This window comes from Talpa occidentalis, unplaced genomic scaffold (genome assembly GCF_014898055.3).
Source record: "Talpa occidentalis isolate TD23 unplaced genomic scaffold, MPIMG_talOcc4v2.1 talOcc4.8, whole genome shotgun sequence".
NCBI classification, from domain to species: Eukaryota; Metazoa; Chordata; class Mammalia; order Eulipotyphla; family Talpidae; genus Talpa; species Talpa occidentalis.
Window position 1 is genome coordinate 72,019,302 of NW_023605194.1, and position 16,997 is coordinate 72,036,298.

Below are 16,997 nucleotides of genomic sequence, written 5' to 3' on the forward strand. Positions count from 1 at the left end.
AGCCCGCCCCCCTCCCTTGGCAGCGCAAGTCAGCGGAGACCCGCATTCCGCATTTGGGCTCTGCGCTGTGGGGCCAGATGCTGCAGGTAATGAGGCGGCCCTGAGGAGCAGATGTTGTGAGAGCACCTGTGATTGGTCCTTAATGGCGAGTGACAAGGACACAGAGTCATTTCTTAATTACAGGTGCCAGAGCAGCGGCCAAGGGAAGTGGGGCCCAGCCTGCCAGGTGCCGGCGCACTGGGCCCCAACCCCGAGTCCAAACGTAGCACCCACAGCCGAGTGCTGGACCAGCCTGGGAGCAGCGCTGCGCATGTCAGGGTAGCTGTGCCAGCTGACCAGACCCACGGGGTACAGAGGGTACAGGGCCCGCAGGTAGGGCCTGCACCTCCACCCACACTGGCCGCACCCCTGGGGTGACAGCAACAACAACCCATCCTCCCCGAGTGCCAGCATGTCCGCTTTCAGGGCAGGGCCATGAGTGTGTCTGTCCATGGAAAACAGAGGAGGAACTGCCAGGGGATTTTCAGTATGAGCTGGAGCCTCAGGCCTGCCATCCCGACCCCAAATGTAGCGTAACTTATGGCTACCCCTCCCCAGGTGGAGGGGTGCTGGGGTATAGCACCCTCACAGTGCGAGCTGAGCCCCAGCTGCCAGGAAGGGAAGGCGTGGGGGTGCGGGTGGGGGGGAGGATGAGCCTCTCACAGAGAGCCCTGCTTGGCCGCCCCTGTAAGGCTGTGTTTGCGGGGTGCACTCCACCAACCTCACGACAAATGCCTCAGTGGGGGGATGTCTGAGATATTGGGGAAAGCAAAAGCGAGGTGCCTCCACCAAGCATGAGCTCAGGAGGGGCCAGTCCAGCCACAAGTCTGGTTCCTGAATCAAAAACAAGGAAGAAAACCGCAGCCACCCAGGAGGGGATGCTGTTCATGGGGCTCCACGGCACTCGCCGGCCCTGTATGAGAGCAGCCCCTTGGCGAGCAGGCAGCATCAGAGGCAAGGGGCACCCAAGCTGTAGATGAGCCTGAAGTCCCAGGCCCTGTCTGCAGCGTCCCCAGGACACAGCAGCCTGCAGCCGTCCCCCAGGAGCCCTCAGCCACCCCCCAGGGTCCTCAGGTACCCCCCCAGGGTTCTGAGCCGCTCCCCCACCTCCTCAGCAGCACCCCCTCTCTCAACCACCCCCCTGGGTCCCCAGCTGCCACCACCCCCTGGGTCCTCAGCTGCCCCCGGGGTCCTCAGCCAATCCAGGAGAAACGAGCCTGGCTCCTGTGGGCAGCCTCATGGGCTTATCTTCGCCTCAGCTGGGGCCTCCAGAGGACACACTCCTCGAGGGGGGGCACCTCCAGGGGGAGGAGGCTGCTCCCTCGGGGATGCTGCCCCCCCATTAATTTACCTGTGACATGTTGCTACACTTAATTGCATTTGACAATTAGTAACATTTCAACACCTCTTTAATGAAGCAATTAAGAGTGCTTGTCTTGTTTGCATGAAAACATATGAGCTGATTTTTCAGATAAGAAAACAGAGGCACAAAGTTCCAGGGACCTGGGCAGAGGCAGCCCCCAGTCTAACCCTCCCCTCCTGGCTCTTCCTGCCCGGCTGGTGCTGGCGGCCTCGGGTCCCCACAGAGGGCGTCACAGAGAGCGGCCGGGTCCTGGCTTACCAGAACAGGCCCCAGCTGGTCCTGGTACCAGGTGCCCTGGATGCCAAGGGCTACAGCCCCATCCTGGGATCCTGGTGATGACAAGCAGTGGGGAAGAGCCGCAAGATTGACCTTGTAACCACAGCCAGCGATCTGGACATGGAGGTGCACTGCAGGCCAGGCTGTGGGGGGACCTGGCCAGTAGGGGCACAGGCACAAGCTGGGGTGTCACTGGCAAGGCTGGTTCATTTCCAAAGCCCCCATGTAGCAGACACCTCTGTTAGGAGAAGCCCAGGAACACCCCGGCACCACTCCCACCCCAGGTGGGATCCCAGGCCACCCTCTGCTACCTGCTCTGAAGAGTGGGCTTGGGGGCCTGGGAGCTGCCCCCCCCATGAACCCATGGCAGCACTGCCTGTGCAGCTGCCAGAGCCCACGCCTCCCATGGGCTGCCTCTACCTCCCCACCAAGGGGACTCTCTAGTCCCCCCCAGTCGCCTCCATCCCCCCATACAGACCCTGGGCCATTTCTCCTCCCCCCCTCCCGCCATGGGCCCAGATTGGGAACTCTCAGGCCAGGAACCGCCCCTGCTTTTGTTGACATAACCAAGTCCAAGCCAGCACGTGCTCAGCCCTGGCCCTTGCTGCCCCTCTGCGCTCCTGTGGCTGTGGGGCTGACACCTCAGGGCCGAGTCTGACTCTAACCCTCGCTGGTTTGATGGACGGTGCCCGCAGTTGCGCAAACACCACCGCGGAGAGGCTAGGGGGGGGGGCGGGGGTCGCACCTGCAGCTTCAGCATCACAGCTCTCAACCAGCCACAGCGGAGTGGCCGTTGATGTCCCCTCGGGGACGGCGGCAATCAGAGGCGTCACGATAACTTTTGCAGCAGGGAGGACGCCGCCTCCTCAGGTTGCCAGGGCAGCCACCCTAGATGCCTGGACTCATGGCACCACCTCTGCCGCCCACTGGCTCAGCCCCGCCTACAGGGCCACACCCTGTAGGCGGTCTGCACCGGAGGTCTGCACTGGCCAGCTTGGGCACCTCAGGGCCAGGAGCTGGGCGGCTTTACCCCTCCTGTGCCGACCTAGCCCCCCCACCCCCCTGCGCTCCTGAGCACGCACCTGTGCATGCACCTGCCCACCTGGCGTGCACTGTGCTGCCCTCACCAGACCCATCCCCCTTTCTGGCCAGTCCAAGGCTTTCCACACAAAAGACCAGAGACAGGGGTTCAGCCCCGAGGCTGCGGAACTAACAAGTCACCTAGATCAAATGTCCCATCACTTACCTCTTGGACGGAGCCGTGAGCACTGTCTCCAGCTGCTGCTGTGGTTTTGTAGTAGATTGTTTAATGACAACGTCACAGGTGCTCTGGGAACCAAACGGTGAAGCGCGGGAGCGGAGCTGTCCGAGGAGCTAGCTGAGGGCCCAGGGCCCGGTGGTGTCAGCCCACTGCCATGGGGGGACCCCGCCCCTCCTTGGCCCTGACCCCCTGGCCCCCCTTGAGCACAGAGCCCTGGCCCCTGCTCGCTCTGAAGGCCCTACCTCTAGGCGCCCTATTCCCCAGTCCGTGCCCCAGCTGGCCCTACCCTGCTCTCTGTGGCCCCGCTCCTGATGAAGGCGCAGGCAGGCGCGACCCAGCCGCTGACCAGCACCAGGACCAGCGACTGGACAGGACAGAGGGGACCGGCGGGCGCATGGTGGACAGAGAGGGACCTCCTGCCCCAACTCCAGAGAGGTCCTCGCTGCATCTGGGATCTGTGGCTGAGTGTGGGCCTTTGGGGTGGCTAATCTTTTCTATCCATGGCATCAGTGGTTCACTCTACTCCAGCCTCCTGGTTGCCTCAACCTCAGGAGAGCGCGACCCTCGTCAGCTTAGAGCCACTGCTCCGGGGTGGGTGCCCAGGCGGTGCCATGGGGCAGAGTAGGGCGGTGCTCCCTTGGGCAGCGAGGTGTGCGTGTGTGTGCGCGCGCGCGAGGTGCCACGAAGGGCTCCCGGGACAGTCCAGCACCAAGGGCTGCTGGCGTTTGGGATAAAGAGGGGAGAGGCCACACCTCACCCTCCCCTGGCCCCTCCGCCACCCCCCCCCTGCCTCCCCACTGCCCCACCCTCCATGGCGCCCCGCCCTGACCCCACCCTCCCCTGGCCTCCCTGTCCCCTGGTCCTGCCCCCCCCCGCCCCCTCCCCCCTGCCCCCCCGCAGCTCCCTTGCCCCTGCCCTGAGCAGGGCTCACCTCACCCCGGACGACATTGCCCTAGGAAGAGAGCAGAAAAACCACCCACAGACTGTGGAGGCGGCTTATGCATGACACAATGTTTTCTTAAGTCCTGGGTAAACCTCACTTGCTGCTGCGCCCACCCTCCTGTGAAGGGACTGGTAGCCGGTAGCCCCCTAACAGGAAGCCGGGAATCTCAGCTACAGTGGGGGAGCAGCGTTCCTGGGTCAATTCACAAAGCTCCCTCCGCACAGCTCGTGCTGTGAGGGACTGGGTGTGGTTGCTGTGACGCAGTCCCTCTGGGCCACGTCCAGCCCGTCCTCCCACCCCCTCGGAGGCCTCTGACCTCTCAGGCAGCCTTGCTCCAGCGGAGGCATCTCAGTGAAGCCCCAAGCCCGGTGGCCTGTCGGGGCTTGGGCTAGCGCTGGGCCTTTGCTGTGCTGGGGCTCTCCTTAGTATAGGAGCACATCCGGTGGCCATGACCTCCACCTGTCCAGCTTGCGCACAGCCGCAGGGGCCAGTCCATAGCCCCAGCAGAGACCCCCCCTATGCAGCATCCAGAGCCTCCAGGCCTGTCTGTAGTCTCCCAGATGAGGCCCCCACTGGGGAGCGGGGAGACCCCTCCCCCAGGCGTACTCTTGCACCACTGGGTGTCAGGTCAACTTACCATGTGTCCAGCGTGACTGGAACATCCTCTTAAGGACAGCAGGTGTGACCCCACAGGGCAACAGGCCCACGCTCACTGCCCCACCCCAGGGCGCATGCTCCCCTACTGCTGTGACAGGAGCTTTGTCTCACCGGAACCGGCGAGGGACACAGCAGCCCAGGAGCAGGTGTGCAAAGCCAGGTGCCACGGTCGAGCAGTTCTTGTGCCAGTCACTGAACACGTACGGACTGGTGAAGGCCGGTCTCGCAACAACGGTGCAAGGAAGGGTCCGGAGGGTGGGACAGGAATGGAGAACAGAGTTTTACAAGGGACAGGGCAGGGGACATGGTGACCACATGTCAAGAGCCATTTGCGTCCCCAAACTACTTGATGTCATCGCAGGCAGTTACCCGCATCTGCCTGGAGACAGTCACGCTGTGGGGTCACTAGGGCCTGGATGCCCCGGTCTGCCTCGCAGAGCAGCTTCACTCTCTGGTGGTCAAGGATGCTCTGCTGGGATCTGCAGATAGCAAATGGGTCACAGCTGCCCAGGAGTGGTTAGCTGGTAGCCAGTCATAGGAAGCCAGGACTGACTTTGGAGAAAAGCAAGCAGCTGGCCCTCCTGCCCTCTTCTTCCTGCCTACAGTGGGGCGCCCTCCAGGGCTGGGGAGCAGGTAGGGGTCTGCATGGCCCCAGCCCAAGTGTGTTCTGGGTGGTTCTAGGGCAGCCAGCTGGGACCCCACCACCCCGCCCAGGAGGAGACACCCACGTGTGTCCTTGGGGCCAGAGCTCCAGGCCCACTGGCCAGGGAGGCGCAGACCAGCTGCTTCCTGCCCCTCATCCTGGCCCCCCAGCCGGTCACGCCCTCCTGCAGCACAGAGCCCACAGTTCCCAGGGGCTCCCCGCTCTGGCCTGCTGGGGCACCGCCACTCCACTCCCTCCTTTTGCGGGGCCCCTGGGGAGGGGCTGGGGGACTGCTTATACCCCGGGCCTCTCGCCTTGAGCAGTAGGAGACAAGGGGGTGGTGGGTGCCCCCATGTCCCCCCTCCTCCCCTGCCCTCCCTCCACACTTTCTCCTTTCCATTCCCTTCCTCCCACCCCACTCCTCCCTCCCCCTCCCCACTCACATAGGTAGCCCACGCTGCTGTCTCCTCTGAATCTGGGTTTCCCGGGGAATGAAGGTGCATTTGTTAAAGCCGAAGGCCAGAATATATGCTGCCTAGTCTGTTTTTAATCTCGATTGATAAATTTTAAACATTTTGACATTTGGGGCTGGGTCTCCATCCCTCTTCCTCCCCTCCGGCCAGCGTGAGAATTGGTGGGTCAGTCTTCAAAGAAACAGGAGGCTATGTGAGGGTGGGGGGGGGGTGCTGGGGACCCCACTGCAGCAGGGCTGCAGGGAAACAACACGGGCAGCAAGGGGCCTCCCTGAGCCCTAGGCTTCTGGGATGCAGCCATGGTCACAGAGGCCAGATTTTAGGGGGGAGAGAGGCGGCTGGTTCTGCGGAGGCCCCCAGGTGAGGACTGGGCAGGGTGGAGATGGGCAAGTGCCAGCCCGGCAGGCCACCCCCCATGGAGCGGGGTCTCCTCCCCACACAAACCTGAGGCGGCAGGGGGTGGGGTGGCATGTGTGTACCGACGGCCCTGGTGGTTCTGCTCTGCAGGCACCCAAGTTTGCCCCCTGACCTGCAGGCCTCTATCGCCATGCACCCCACATGCAGGGTCACCAGAGGGGGAGTCCCTTGGCACTACGCATAGTGACCCAGGAGCCTGAGTGAAGGGGTGGGCTGGCAGCTGGAGGAGGAGGCGCCCCTATTTGGGTCCCTCCAGGAGGCGGGACTTTCTAAGCTCCCCTTTCCCTGTTGCTTCGGAATAAACCTGCTTTGTTGCTGCCTTTGCCTGCAATCTGGGTGGGAGTCCCCATCACTTTGGCTGCCCAGGTGCCTTCCTGTTTCCTGGAGGACTCCTCGATGCCCCGCTGGCCCGTGGGATGGCAGAGGATGGGGCGGGGGCGGCACATGCCAGGCACTGGCAGGGGTGGGGGGGAATGTTGGGGGCAAGGCCCCAAGGTCAGGCCCTCATCTGCGCCAGCACGTTTGGGCCCCGCTCTGGGAGCCCTGGTGGCCCGTGAGGGCTGCCCAGGGCTGGGGCCTCCGCTCTGGGGTCAGCAATGTGTCCTCTCCCACAGAGCTGCCCCTGGGGTGTGCCCTCAGGGAGGAGACCCGCCCTGGGTGGAGAAACTCCCGAGAATGTGCGAAACCACTGGAATCCACTGCTGAGGGTCCAGGCAGGGGTCTGACCAGGGCAGTGGATGGGATGCTAGCTGGAGGCAGGTGGGGACCCAGGAGGTGGTGACTGTGAGAAGCTCACTCAAGGACATCGGGGGTCAGGCCCTGCAGGTTTAGGGGTGAACCCAGAGCCTGGCCAGGCTGGTGGCAGAGAGCAAGTGTCACTGAGACAGGAACCACTGGCCCAATAGCCGTCCGTGACCACAGACAACAGTGCAGCTGGGCAGCCACACTAGAGGACCGGGCCTGTCCTCAGTGGCCAGTGGGCCACGCAGGACAACGCAGTGATGCTAGGGTGGTGCCAACAGCTGTTGAGGCCTTCTGCCCCATACCCAGGCCTGCCTGGGGAGCCTTGCCACAGTGCCAGCCCCAGTGTGGGGAGCACGAGCACCCCCCCATCCAGGCAGACATCCCCCGTGGGGTCCCGGTCTGACTACATCTCTGCGTGGGTTAGAAGCCTGCTTCCAGGAGGTGTGGACTTCACAAGGTCTCATTCTGTTTCATCGTGGAGCCTGGTCGTTGCAGGCTTGCGTTGGGGCCTCCAGAGCAGCAGCCTACATGCTGCTCAGGAAAGGGATCCTGTGAGCGCCAGTCCAAGGCCCCAGCATCCACGCCCCACCCACCCCGGTTCAGCCCTCCTGCCCCTCACACAGGGCCCATCCTCGCCCCCTGCCTGCTGCCCGGTGACTCCTCGTTCCAGGCGTCCCTCTGTTCTCTTCCTACCCACACCCCCAAGATCACCCCCTAAAGAGCTTTAGTTTGTTCCTCTCCCAGGGCATGTTAATGTCCTTCATGTAACCAGCCTGAATGCATGCACATTGGCACTCACAGGCACGAACACAGGCACACACAGGCATGCACATGGGCACACACAGGGCACGCACATGGGCACACACAGGCACACTCATGTACACACAGGCACACATGATGATATACACATGAAGTAACGGCTTTAGAGCAGAGAAGGTTTCTCTGCAGAAGCTCAGCTGCTCGTGGGGAGAGGCTGGTATTTCCGCAGAGGTCACGGTCCTGTCTTGGAGAAACTGATGACTTCTGATGGAGCCAGGAAACAGCCAGCCGAGTGTGACGCTCAGAGAAACACAGGGTGGACATAAATACTCTGCCGCGTGTCCACAGAGGGCCAGGCCAGCGCAGCTTAATGGCCACTGACTCAGAGCCTGGGAGAGCTCCAGGCTTGGCCAGGAGGATGGTGGAGGACGCAGGAAGGTGGGGACACGGGGAGAGGGAGGGGGAGACTGTGGAAGATACTGATCCAGGGAGCAGGGGCACTAAAACTGGCCAAGGACATGCCCAGATAGTTTGTCGGTCACCCTCTGAGCTCTTCACCCATGCATACAATTGCAAAGCTCAGGGAACAACAATGGTGTTTATTTAACAAACCAGGGAAAACAGAGAGTCACTGAGGCCCAAAATGGCCATTTTCCTTCCACGAAGCCATGTCCAGGGTTTAAAGTCCTGAACACAAACTCTCCCAAGATGGTGTCTTACCACCGCTGAGCCTGAGCACACGGCAGCCACACCATAGGCTGGTCCACCTCCCAGACAGCAGGAGACAAGACAGGAGACGCCCCACAGCAGCTGGGATGCCCCAGTGCAGCTCCAGACACTCTCTCAAACAGCAGCTGTAGCTGCCGATCCCCTCACAGCTCAGGCCTCCACCTTCCCCTCTGGCTGTGACAGCAGCAGAACCTGGGATAGTTCCAGTCACTCGGTTGCTTGCAAACCCCCTAACTCTTCCTCTCCAAAGTTGGGTCCCAGATGCCGCTCCCTGTCCTTCTGAGGCCGCACCAGCCTCTGGAAGATCCGCACGAGGGGCCGGGACTGGCTGAGCCCGGAATTGCTGAAGATCCAAAAATGCTGAATATCCAGCACCAAATCCTGAGGGCCGCTTCTGCAGTCCCTTATATTTCTCATCAGTCTCCACCCCAAAATGTGCTATTTTGTGTGCATTTTCCCTGGGGTTCCCCATCCTCACCTGCACTCCTCCAGGGGGCACCCCCTGTAACTGTCTTTGGTTTCAGCCCCCATTACAGAGACCCCTGCCTGCCAGCCTGGCCCCAAGGCCTTGCTGAAGCGAGGGGCAGTCAGCAGCCTGCACCCCACCCTGCTTCTCCCAACCCCGCCACAAGCCCGCACGGGCCGGGCAGGGCTAGACCTTGCTCCTTAAACGCGGCAGGGGCCCCCAGAGGGGAACGTTCAGCAGGGCCCCTGCCAGGTCCTCTCTGCAGCAATCACCAGGTGGGAGCAGGTAGGGGCACCCTGACCCTGCTCTCATGACTGGGGCGCCTGCCTGTGTGCTGCTCTTGGCTCAGGCATCCCTGACTCTACTTTCCTCTTGACTGGGGCCCAGGGCAGGCTCCACACCAGAGCCCAGGTAGGCGGGGCACTCCCTCCCCCCGGGGCCCACATCTCTCAGGGCAATCATCTGGGGACCTCTCGCTGCCAGCTGGGGGCTTCCTGACCCCCACAGGAAGCCCGGGCACTGAAGGTGCCATCAGGTTCCAGCTCCAACTGTCCAAGGGAAGAGGCCCCGGAACCTCAATCCCGGCCACACTCAACTCAGCACCATCAAGGCCCCGTGGCTGGCCGGGACAGAGCTGCCACAACAGAGGGACAGAGAACCAGGACCCTGCTTGGTCTCCACTGGCTCTTTCCCTGGTGTCCTTCCTGAGCACCCCCTCTGCTCTAGGCATCCAAGGTGGGAGACCCCCTTCCCTCCCTGGGAGAAAGCAGCTCAGTAGGCAGTGCTGAGCTCATGACCGGCAGACAGGGCCTGCCCCTCCCAGGCTGGGAGAGACAGCAAAGCAGACCCAGCAGGGGCATGGGCAGGGAGCAGGGACAGGGGGCAGGGACAGGATTGGGGGTGTGGGCAGGGCAGGGGGCGTGGACAGGGGGTGTGTTGGTGGGAACAGGAGACATGGACAGGTGACTACATGAGTAACTAGGTGCCCCTTCTGTGTTTGGGGGCTGGAGAGCGGGGACCAAGGTGGCCAAAGAGAAGGGACGTCCCCTGAGGAGGAAGCCAGCTCCACTAACCTTGGGCTTCGGGACCAGCAGCCCAGCTGAGGACAGGATTGTCCCACTGGCTGCCAGCCTGTCTGGCTCTTGTCTAGGGATGCAGACACAGCGGCCTCAGGCCGAGCACATGCCTGGTCCTGAGAGTGCTCGGTCAGTGCATTCCTAACCGTGACGCTGGGCTTCCGGCCTGGATGGTCACTCAGGGAGAAGCGGCCAATTGCTGGCAGTTCCTACAGAGACTGGACCCTGGTCCATCCCTGCTCCTCCTGCCCAGCTGGGCCTCCAGCGCCCCCACTGGCTGGACCCTGCATGGACTAAGCAGGTACCGAGGTGGGGCAGACAAGGGACAGACTGTCCACTCTACCCGGGCACCCATCAGTCTGCCTCCAGCCCAGCACCCCATCTCCGGTCTAGGTGGGGTGCAGAGCTCCTTCTTCGGGCTGGAGAATCGGTGCCCCTCCCCCACGCACCTTCCCCTCCCCCCCTCCAGGGAACCCTCCCCTCCCCCACACGCTCTCCCCTCCCTCCCCCGCCCAGCCTCTAATCACTGGTCCTGAATCATGGGCTGGACTGGTCAGCTGTTTCCACAGAGGCTGTTGAGAGCCACAGGGGAGGGGCAGGAAGACGAGGCCCATTCAGGACCCTCAACCTCCACCCTGTGCTTGAGCAGCCCGCCCAGGGCAGACGGAGGGCTCCACTCCGCCAGCTCAGGCTGGGCGGGGGCGGGGGGGGGGGTGGGGGGAAGGCACCCTCTGGGGAGACAGGCGGTCAGGGGCTCCCGGCGCCCAGACAAGCAGCCTAGATGAGGCCCCGTCCTCCTTGGAGGGCAGCCTTGCCCCCACCTCTCAGGGCGGGGCCACTAGGACTGCCAGGGTCGCCAGGGTCATCCCTACGGGCACAGTGTGCTCAGGGAGCACTTTCTGCGTCTCCTGAGGCCTCGTTCTGTGGCAGGTCCTGGAGGGCGGACGCAGGAGGCAGCAAGAGCCGGCCCTTCGCCTGCTGTGAGGCACGGAGCCTGGCCGGGCCCTGCTGTGTTCCCTCCAGAGGGGACAACACTGCGGACAGCCCTTCGGCTCCTGGGCGGACAGGAAGGGGGAGCGGGGCCCAGAGGCTTGGAGGTCCTTAAAGAGGCGCAGGGGAAATTCGAGGCAGGATTGTCTCTGCCTTCCAATGAGTCCCAGAGCTCGGGCTCGGCAGGCCCATGGACAGAGTCCCTCGAAGCCGACAGCTGGCGCAGTGCTGCTGTGCTGGGGTATCGAGGCCGGGCGGGGCGGGGGTGGGGGTGGTCCCCGCCAGCGCCTCGGCTCCACTCTCCTTTGTTCTGGAATTTCACGAAGCCAGGCCTAGTCTCGCACTGCCCTCCTGTGACGCGAGCGGGAACTGCACGGTCCGCACCCCGGGGTTAGGGAGGTGGGGGTGGGGGGGAGGGAGATGGAGGTCTGGCTTCCATCCCACCCGCGGGAGGCCCCGCCCACCGCAGACCCGCGAGGGCGCGTGCCCTGGAGCCCGACCCTTGGTCCCCCGCCGGCGCCTACTTGCTCCTGGGTGCCAGGTCTGGGCAGGGCGCCCTGCAGTGGCCGGTGCGTGGGGGCCAGGAGAGCAGCTCTAGGGCTCACCCCTTTCCTGGACCCGAGGGGTGGGCCGGGGCCCAGCGAAGCTGCATGTTGCCCAACTCCACACCCTGGCTGGTGTCTGACATTCCCAGCGTGGTCAGGAGCCACTGGCAGTGCCAGTGGCCTGTTTCCCTGGGTGGGGCCCTCTCGGACAGGCTAGGCGCAGGCATCTGTTCCAGTGCAGGGCCTGCGGCAGAAGTGCTGTGAAGTGCTGGAGTGAATCCCCATGAAGCCATGTGAGGGAGGGAGCAGGAGAGGAGATTCCCCCCTGCACACCTGTGCAGCATCGGACCTCATGCTTGCCCTCATGCCTGCATTGTGCACACACATGTGTTCAAGGCAGGCTCATGCAGGGATCCTGGGTCCGCATGGCCACCCTGTGGCTCCCACATGCTCACAGCCACAGCTGTCCCCAGACTGTGCTGTCCTTTCTGCCGAGGAAATGAAGGCCTAAACTCAGCAACAGGGCAACAAGACAACCTCAGCCCAGGACAACCTCAACCACGAGGACAACCTCAGCCTGTGACAATGTCAGCCCGGGACAACCTCAGCCCAGGACAACTTCAGCCCCAGAACAACTTTAGCCCAGGGACAACTTCAAGCCCCGGTACAACCTCAGCCCTGGGACAACCTCAGCCACCAGGCCAAACTCAGCCCTGGGACAACCTCAGCCCTGGGACAGCCTCAGCCACAAGGATAACCTTAGCCTGGGACAACCTCAGCTCGGGACAACCTCAGTCCCCTTAGCCTGGGACAACTCAGCCCCTGGACAACCTCAGTCTGGGACAATCTCAGCCATGGCTGCACCACAGACAGGTTGTCATTGCCACTGAGGGCAGCTGTCCATCCCAGGGCCCCACCCTGACCACCAGCCACAACTTTGCCGGCATTCTCAGGTTTGAACTGAGCCCTGGGAAGCTGCTCGGCCCTGGGCAGGCTGGGAGGTGGGTCCCTGGACACCTCAACCCCCTGCTGCTGAGTTGAGAGCCCCTCCATTCCCTTAAACCCGTGCAGTAAATGCCCACGACGGTGAGAACTTCGGTGCTTCTCTGCTTTGACCCTCCAGGCCTTTAGGGACCCCTTTGGCCCCCACTCCTGCTGTGGGCCCCCAGCCCTGGCCCCGCCTGTCCTGCTGATCCTCCCCATGTTCTACTCTCTCTATCCTTGCCTCACGCCATCAGTCACTGATTTATACTGATTTATACTTTAGAGTGTCTGCGGAATCCACCTTCCCCATCTGTACTCCACCGTATTAACACTTACAGTAGAAACAGCACCAGCTCTGAGGCCAAAATGGAGTGGATTCAGGGAGAAATGGAGGAGGGGACTGGGGAGGATTAGGAAGGAGGGGAGGTCTAAGGAAGAGCGCAGGGCTAAGGAAGAAGAGGAGTGCTAGGGAGGAGGGGAAGGCTAGGGGGGAGTAGGGGAGGGCTGAGGACCAACCACGGGACATCCGAGACCCCCAGAATGACTGGGCACTGAGACGTCCTCCCCGCCGCTCAGGTGGCCGCTGCTCCCCAAGGCTGGCTGCCGAGAGACACCCTGTCCTGCAGCGTCAGATCGCGGGTGAGCGGTTAGGTCCACCATCATCGTTTCAGATAGGAAAGCTCTGGGACCACCGGGCCCAGTGGCCGCGCCTGCCTGTCTGTGCGCCTGCGCGCTCCAGCTGTGGGGTTTCACAGTCGAGCTGAGGCGCGCCAGGAGTCCACCTCCCAGCCTCCCACTCCCCTGCACTGGCTGTCCCTCCCTGGCCTGTCCACAGGCTGCTGCCGGCAGAGCCCAGCCCCACTCAGCGGCGTCAGGACGGTGCGGAGCCACCTGGTCAGTGCCAGAGAAGCTTCTGGAACTGTAACAGTGGTACCCAGGAAAGGGGGCGGTTCCAGGTTTCCTGCCCCACCCAAAAGGAGGGTGGCGCTGAGCTGGGAGAGAAGAAGCTGCAGAAGAGACTGGGAAGGAAGCAGAATGGAGAGCCAGAAGGAGGCCTGGAGGAGGTACGTGGAGCGGAAAGACACGTGAAGAAATTGCGCTTGCCTTTTGGTCGTGGACTGGGTGACGCAAATGTGGGTGAGAGACTCATGGGGAGGTGACAATGGCAGGTTTTGTCTTCATTTTGATTGTGCTCTTTTCCTCCCAGACTTGTCTGGTTGTTTCTGATCCTTTTCTGTGGGTCCCCGCTGGAAGGTGCTTTAGACTTGTGGCAGGCTTTGGGGCCTTGCTCTGGGCCAATCCTGTTTGGGTGGACTTTTACCCACGAGGGGGCAGGTGACTTTGGGTGCTTGATTTAGAAACTATATTCTTTGCCTTTCCTGTGTTGTTTACTAATTGTATTAAAGTTCCTTTTCATTAACATCTCATATGTTTTGTGTTGATGCGGCAGATGGCAGAACCTATTTAGAGTAGGCAGTTTTGCCTGATTTGGGGTGCTCCACTCCCTGCCCTGTAACAGATTCATGGCCGCTGTGCGCTGCCTTCCCACCACTGCTGTGAGAGGCTCAGGCCCCGCCACCATACTTCTGCAGCCTGGACCCCAGAGCGAAGCCACAGCCCGGCCAGGAGCAGGGCCCCAGAGCTGACCAGCAGGTAAGGCCAGAGGAAGCAGGATGGGGAGGAGATCGTTTCACCACCTGCGACCTGCAGAAAAGTGGTTCTAAAGACCCCCGACCCCACCAGCAGGAAGGTCCGGGAAGGGGATGAACCCCTGGCGGCGGCTCCTCCTAACCCCGTGAAGGCTGACCCAGACTAGCGAGCAGGACGGCCGCCGCATACGGACCAAGTCAAGGTGTGCAAGCTTGGGCCTGGGAGCTGAGCACTGGGTTTTTATAGAGTGCTGCTCTATGAACTAGAAGTGGGGCTGTTTCTGGACCAGCCAGACACTGGCGTGCCCTCATGTTGGGGGGCTGAGGGCTGCCGGCCAGAGAGCGCTCCAGGGCGGGCCCCAGAAGTAGCTATTCCCAGAGGGGGGGACCATGGTATCCCCCAGGGACAGCACTGCGGCCTCATCTACCAGCCCTGGAGCCCCCTCTCTGGCCTGAGGTGGGGGGGCTGGCCAGCCCACGTCCTCCACCCTGGCAGTGTCCTCCCCCTCCCCTAGCACACGGCCAAGCTTGGCAGCTGGAGGGCCCAGGAGAGTCTGAAATGTGGTGTCCCTGGTGGATTAGCAGGCGATCAGTCACTTGTTCTCAAAAAATGGATTTGTTTAATCAGATTGTTTCCTTATCCCAGAATTAAAGTCCATCTGTGGAAAGAGGAAATGCTAGTTTGGGCATAATTGGGAGGAAAAAACAAGCAAGAAGCTTCCGCAGGGCCTTGACACCTATATCCACCAGTGCCAGGCAGGAGGAGGATAGGAGTGGGCGTGGCTGGGGCTGGGACTGGCACACCCAGGCCTGGCAGGGCCAAGGCCAGTCCCCAGAGCAATGGCTCCGAAGCCGGAGTCAGCCTGATCTGTGTTGGCCACATGCCAGGCCCCCAGCACTGCTGCCTGCTTTGCCCTCCTGAGCTCTGACCTGCCACCAGGAGGGGCAGGCCATGGTCTCCTCCAGAGGGCAGGGGCCAGGGCAAGGCCAGGGCCAGGCAGGGAGGCCAGCGGCCAGAGACACCACTCCTGGAGCCCCCCCTTTCCCACTCCAGCGCTGCCTCCAGGCCAGCAGACTGATAAGAAAAAGCCATTTGTTCCCGCATAAACTTCATTACGCTGCTAAATATCTTTACTGGATTTCATTTGATCCCTGTCATTCTCAGCTCGATATTGTGCGTGGCCAACTTAACCTTTTAAAAGGAGTTTTATTGATGGTGTGCTGTGTGCCATTAGCACTTCTCAAAAAAATAAAAAAGAAATATAAATTGCTTTGCTTAGCGATCTTAATTATCAGGAATAATTAGCTCCAGTCAACTCTCCAACAAGAGCTCTCTGGAGAGATCAGTGTTTGGGGAAAGGGAAAGAGACAGCCGCGTTTGGGACAAAAGCATTTGGCAAGTTATTTGGAAATATCTAATTAACCCCCAGAGTCAGGCTGGCAATCAAACCATTTCCTTGGTTCTTAAATATGAAAAGCAAATAAAGAGAGGAAATATTTGGGGAGCTCCCCTGGTGGGCTCTGGCAGAGGCGAGACGCTTTGCACCAGTGTTCAATTATCCCCAAATATGCAGGTTTGTGCATGCATGCATGTGAATGTGTGTGCACATGTATGTCCCATGTGTGTTACATGCATCGACGTGCCCATGTTTGTGCAACACATGTGCCTGGTGTGCACACATGTGCTCACTTGCGTACATGGGTGCCTGCATGTGTGTGCTGCCCTGTGCATGCATGTGTATGTGTGTCCTCTGTATATCTGCATACATGTGTGTGCTGTATGTGCTGTGCATGCATGCACATGTGTGTGTGCATCCGTGTCTGTGCACGTGCTTGCGTATACACCCATGTTTGTGCACATGCCTGTGTGTGCCTGTGTTTGTGCACAAGTCTGTGTGTGTGCATGTCTGTGCACACATCTATGTGTGCACATGTGAAGCCCAATAGAGCCCCCAGCACGGCATGGAAGCAGGGAGCAGCTACGACCTGCAGAGGACTGGAGGCCCTTTTTAAAAAGGTGGATTTGGAAAGTGGAGTTGTAGCCTGCGGGGTCCAGACTCCAGGGAACCCCCCGCCCCGCCTGGCTCCAGTGACTCAGGGTGTCCCCTCACCTTGCACCATCCTGGCCCCAACTGCAGACTGGGCATGGAGGCTGGGGGGCGGAGCTGGAGGTGACCCTTCCCCCGGTCCCGCCCAGGTGCAACGTGTCAGGGCACCGCCGCCCAGGAGAGCGTCCCTGGTCCCAGGCGACGAAGGCCCTCCCGTGAGCTCCAGGCTCGCCGCCCCGCAGAACCATCCTCCTGCCCGCAGGACCCTCCTCCCCGCCCCCTCAGGACCATCCTCCCCTGCAAGCCGTGCTCCCCCGCGCAGGGCTCTGGGAAAGAGGAACCTAGCTGGGGCGCAGCGTGACCCGCGAGGGAGCCAAGGCGCCCAGCGGCAGGCCCCTGTGTCATCCAGCCCATATCCGTGGCCTGTCCCATGAGGCCCCGGGGGGTTCTGGGACCCAAGGACCCAACCATGTCAAGGAGCTTCAGCTCTGGCCCAGCGTGGTCAGTCAGCACGGCCCATGAGGCCAAAAGTGACTTCAGCTCTGGCCCAGGCCCCTTATTCCTATTTGCAGACGCTGAAGGAGCAGACCCTGCCCTGGCTCTGGGCGGTCAGCAGCAGCCTGGCCCCACCCCCTTTCCGCCCCCGCCCCTTTCTGCCCCGCCCCCTTCCGCCCCGCCCCGTCCAGGCCCCGCCCCACCCCCAGGTCCCGCTCGCGTTCCTCCCCGCTCCGCCCTGCCCAGGCCCCGCCCCGCCCTGCCCAAGCCCCGCCCCGCCCTGCCCAGGCCCCGCCCCGCACTGCCCAGGCCCCGCCCCGGCAGCCAGGACCGGGCACAGCCCAGAGTGGGAAAGTGACCTGAAGGCGGGGGTGGCCCCTCCGCCCACAGGAGAAGGACAGTCCTTGGCTTTAGAGCAAAGTTTGCCTCAGAGCCCTGGG